Below are 5,821 nucleotides of genomic sequence, written 5' to 3' on the forward strand. Positions count from 1 at the left end.
TTTTGTGTTGTTATTTCTTTACCAGTAATAATTTTATTTCAAGTTAAAACTTTTAAAAGCATCATCATGACTGTGAGGCAGCTAGTACATGTATGAAAATTATAACATTAAGGATGTATTCAGGTGAGGTTTAGGATTTTTTTTGTCAGATGTTTAAGCCTCTTTGGTTTTTTCCCTACCATGCAGGGTAATATATATTGCCCCATAACAAGCATTTTTCTTTCCATTTAATACTTCAATAGCTCATACAAAGACATTTACAAAATTTAAGTAGATTGTAGATTTCTTTTGATTTGAGACCCAAATAATGCCAATGCAAATATAAGGTATAAGACCAAGTTAGCCTTTTCCCACCATTTTTTAAAACTAAAGAAAAAATATTCTTCTGACTATTTATTCCTTATACTGAGGTAGTTGTTAGAAGCGCTCTTTTAGTCCAGTCTGCAATATTTATGTTTCTTCGTAGGTCTTTTTCTAGCAGAATTTTGTTATTTAATTAAAGCATAATTAAAAAGAGTTTAGTAACAGTAAAATTATGCAGATAGTTGTCGTATTGAAAATCAAACTACATTCCAATTTTCATATTATAAATGTCATATTCATTTTGGATAATTGAGATTGAGTTGTCAATCTTTTTTTGGTCATTGGCAATTTCTTTAATATCTGTTTTGTAACTTATTTCAATTTTCAAACTACTGTAAGATGTTCAAAGAAAAGAATAAACAAAAACTACAATTTCATACAGATCACAATTAACACTTTATGGTGATTATATAAAGGTGGACTATTAGGGGTATATAAAATAACAAGAGTGCACACTTGTTTTACTTATCATTGAATTTATGTTGAAATTCTGTAACATGAAGTTTTACTATAAGTACATTTTTGTATCACATAAACTAATATTATCAGTGTTATATGATAATGAGAAGATGATCAGATTTTGATCAGATAAAACCTGTCCAGACAGACATGTACACCTTACAATCATTTCATACACCAAATATAGGTGACCAGTTGCTTATAGTATCTCATGAAAAAATTACGAATACATGTCATTGAATAAGGAACCATTAAAATGAGATCAAGGTCAGATGATACAAGCTAGATAAACACCTACACTTTATAATAATTCCATACTACAAATTTATTTGACCTATTGCTTATAGTACATGAAAAACAGATCAAGTCACAATAATTAACTTCGACCAGTGAACCACGAAAATGAGGCCAAGGTCAGATTAAACCTACCCAGCTGTCATATATGTATGACTAAGGGGGCAGGGCCAAATAATCTCCATGGCAATGAGATGTGCCTATGCTAATTCTTCTACATACAAAATATCATTGATTTACCACTTGTGGTTCACATTAACTAGACCTAATCACAAACTAATACATTCACCGTGTAGAACGCCACATGCGGGGTGTCGGCTTTGTTTGACACGGGGTGGCAATTTCGAAGCGAAGAAAAACTGTCAAAGTAAGTTCAAGTATCAAAATTTCTTTATTTAGAATTATTTGTAACATATAATGTACTGCACGGAAGGATCTGAAACACAATCCATTTCCTGCAAGCAAAATCAGTAGTTTTCAGTGCTCTGTTTTCTCAAACACCTCTTCCTAGTTTTCCGTGTTGCAGATTTTGAGGCTTCATATGCAAATTTCTGGATAAAAAACTACTTTAGACGACTTCCCTCTTCATCATTTATATAGAATTGAATTTCTTTAATGGAATTTAACAAAATACCAGCCTCATACTTAAAATTAATTGGTTTTAAAACTAGTTTTTCATCAAAATATAAAGTGTCGCTCGGGGTGTCAGATTTTGCATCTCAAGGGGTAGAGGCTTCCAATAAAAAACGAATATATTTGCATATGAATCGTGTAAATCTGTCTTTTGTCTGATCCGTTTTAATTCAAACACAACAACTTTATAATGTACAAATAAAAAACTAAAAGAACTTCATTTGGTCTGTTTTTTTAGTCATATAAGACATGTGCTTTTGATTTCATAAATAGTACAAAATGACTCAAAATATTTGTTTCACAGGTGGAAAAAGATTTCTTTTCCTTTTCAATAGATATAGGAAGATGTGGTGTGAGTGCCAATGAGACAACTCTCCATCCAAATAACAATTTAAAAAGTAAACAATTATAGGTTAAAGTACGGCCTTCAACACGGAGCCTTGGCTCAAAACTTTACTATCACGGTCAGAAAAAAGTCACTGATGTGGCTCAATGCACCGAAACATGGTGGAAAATCACAGAACATTTAAGATTTTGCCGAAGCCACCAACAGTCAAACTCCATCAAAGTTGATCATCAGGCTCCTATCGAAAGCGGACGTACACACCGCAAAAAGCTCTCACTCCAAAACGAATTCGGTTACTCTCGTCAATGAAACACTCACCGGCATCTTTATCATCAAATGGCAATACAGCTCCGAGGAGACCTGCATACGATGACACTTCTATTCTTGACTATTTCAATACAGCGATTCAAATCTTGAAAAAATCAATTTGGCTAGTGATTTCCTAATTTTTATTCAAATGGTAAATTTGATAGGTGGACCAAAAAGTATTGAACATATTACAGAAAACTTATGTGAGCGCAGAATGGTCAACCCTCAAGACGAAGAAATAAGTTTTGCAGTTCCATGTCATAAGATACTTTCCATGTCATAAGATACTATCAGACTTCATCGCCATGGACTTTAATACTGAGTATCCTTACGTCTGACCTCTGTTTAAGATATCTTGGTTCTAACATTGAAACATTTCATCGTGTTCCAAGAGGCTGACATGATTTCTTTGATACAAGATGTCTACTGTACGTTCATTAACATGATGAGAGTGTGTTCCAAATATCATGTCACTGGCACTAGAAAGAACTGAGTTGATACAAGAAAGGCAATTTCCACAAAGTTCCGTTAGCTGAAACAATGAAACACTGATAACAAACACAAATCTTGATTGATGACAATTGTCTTCCGCCATTCTTTAAAACATTTAAAGACCTTTTTTTTTGGCGGATGGCAAGCTTTTTACGGCCTTTCATTCGTAGACCTAAATCTTAAGGCGCCTCATGTGCTCTTTGACAAAGAAAAAGTTCCAAAAACTTGTCTATATCCAATAATTGTTTGCTTTGTATTTATTTGGTCTTCTAGTAGTGTTTTTCTTTCCTTGATTTTTTTTCCATCTTCAAAACCGTCAGCACATAACAAAAACTAATAATTTTGTTGGTTACCTAACCTTTTCAATACAGGAAAAAGAATGCCTGGGCACACTTTGGGATATCAAGGTCCATTGCGATGAGGTCATTCTTTGGGATATAAATATCTATTACGAAGAGGTCTGATAGTATCTTTTGATTTGAAACTGCATAATTAATTCTTGCATCTTGGGGATCGCCCATTCCGCGCTCATACAAGTTTTCGGTAATGTATCCAATAATTTTTTGTCCACCCATAAACTATAAAAATTTACCATGAAAAAGTCTGTAGCATTTTTTCAAAACCTCTTAATTAGTTGTTTCCCGATACCATAGTTCCGATGTTATTTTTTTGACATAAATCTGACCGTCCCAAAGAAAGTCGAAGAGAAATATTGTAGAAAGGATATTTATTTGCTTTTATCGTTCGGATAAAAGATAGAAAATCAACAGCCATATATATACTTTTTTTTTAAGATTTTGAATCGCTTTTAAAATTATTGAGAATAGAGTGTTATCGGCTTCATGTCTCCTTCAAGCAGATGCCGGTGAGTTTTGCATTTGAGAGAGTAATCGATTTCGTTCCGGAGGAAGTTATTTTTGCAGCATGCACAGACGCTTTTGAGAGGAACCTTATGAAGACCTTTGATGCCAATGATAGAGTTTGACTGTTGATTGCTTTGGCAAAATCTTATATTGAGGTCTGCTCTATGATTTTCCTCCATGTTTCGGTGCATTGAGCCACATCAGTGACTTTTTATCTGACCATGATAATGACTGAAACGGAAAAGGAATCCTTTTCTAGCTTCAAATCAAAATATTTTGATTCATGTTTAACTATTTATGAAATCAAAAGCACATGTCTTACATGACTAAAAAACAGGCAAAGTGAAGCTATTTCAGTTTTTTATTTGTTATCATGATATAGCAGATGTGTTTGAATTAAAAAGTTTCAGACCAAAGACAGATTTACAAGATTCATATGCAAATCTATTCGTTTTTTATTGGAAGCCTCTACCCCTTGAGATGCAAAATCTGACACCCCGAGCGAAACTTTATATTTTGATGAAATACTAGTTTTAACACCAATTAACTTTAAGTATGCAGCTGGTATTTTGTTAAATTCCATAATAGGAATTCAATTCTATATAAATGATGCAGAGGGAAGTCGTCTAAAGTAGTTTTTTATCCAGAAATTTGCTCATGAAGCCTCAAAATCTGCAACACGGAAAACTAGGGAGAGTTGTTTGAGAAAACAGAGCACTGAACACTACTGATTTTGCTTGCAGGAGATAGATTGTGTTTCAGTGTCTTCCGTGCAGAACATTATATGGTACTAAGAATTCTAAATAATGAAATTTTGATACTTGAACTTACTTTGACAGTTTTTCTTCGCTTCGAAATTGCCACCCCGTGTCAAACATAGCCGACACCCCGCATGTGGCGTTCTACACGGTGACATTGTTGCCGCCGAAATCAGCATACCTAAGTCTCGCTTTTTTACTACGTCAAGCGAGACAAAAATTGACAATAATTTGTGAACAAAACCAAAACATAATAGGTTAAAATGTGCTTCACCAATCACAGCTGGATACAACTGAATAGGTCCAGCCATGAACAGTTGGGGTAAAATGTACACAATATTCAAGCTTGATACTATCTGAATTTGGATTATAATTCAATATTTTACACATTGGTTTTTGACACTGAATAAATGTAGTCAAAGAACTTGAAATTGGTTATATGATTTAAATTTATATTCAAGTGAATATTTCTTGCTGCAATACACTGTGCTGTTGCTTAGTACTTGATTAATTTTATTTCCGACTACATACAACATGAGATATATGTAAAAATGTGGCTGTTTAAAGTCCTTTTGCAATTTATATATTTATAGCAAGGATGACAACATGCTAATGAGATATTTTTAAAAGACGCTTAGCACTGATAAACTGAGCTTAATTTTTTCAAAGTTCTAGTTTGCAAAATCACAGTCTTTAGGAAGACATGTCAACCTACTCTGACACATTATTCTGACACTGAGCCCTATAGTTTATGCTCTAACTTATAGATGCTACCGGTATGTGTAGAACAAAGAATTTGACACTGAGCCCTATAGTTTACGCTCTAACTTATAAATGCTACCGGTATGTGTAGTGGGCGCTATAGTTTATGCTCTAACTTATAAATGCTACCAGTATGTGTAGTGAGCCCTATAGTTTATACTCTAACTTATAAATCTACCGGCATGTGTAGTGAGCCCTTTAGTTGTTGCTCTAACTTATAAATGCTACCAGTATGTGCAGTGAACCCTATAGTTTATGCTCTAACTTATAAATGCTACCGGTTTGTGTAGTGAGCCCTATAGTTTATGCTCTAACTTATAAATGCTACCAGTATGTGTAGTGAGCCCTATAGTTTATGCTCTAACTTATAAATGCTACCAGTATGTGTAGTGAGCCCTATAGTTTATGCTCTAACTTATAAATGCTACCAGTATGTGTAGTGAGCGCTATAGTTTATGCTCTAACTTATAAATGCTACCGGCATGTGTAGTGAGCCCTTTGGTTTATGCTCTAACTTATAAATGCTACTGGTATGTGTAGTG

This window comes from Mytilus edulis, chromosome 2, assembly GCF_963676685.1.
Source record: "Mytilus edulis chromosome 2, xbMytEdul2.2, whole genome shotgun sequence".
NCBI classification, from domain to species: domain Eukaryota; kingdom Metazoa; phylum Mollusca; class Bivalvia; order Mytilida; family Mytilidae; genus Mytilus; species Mytilus edulis.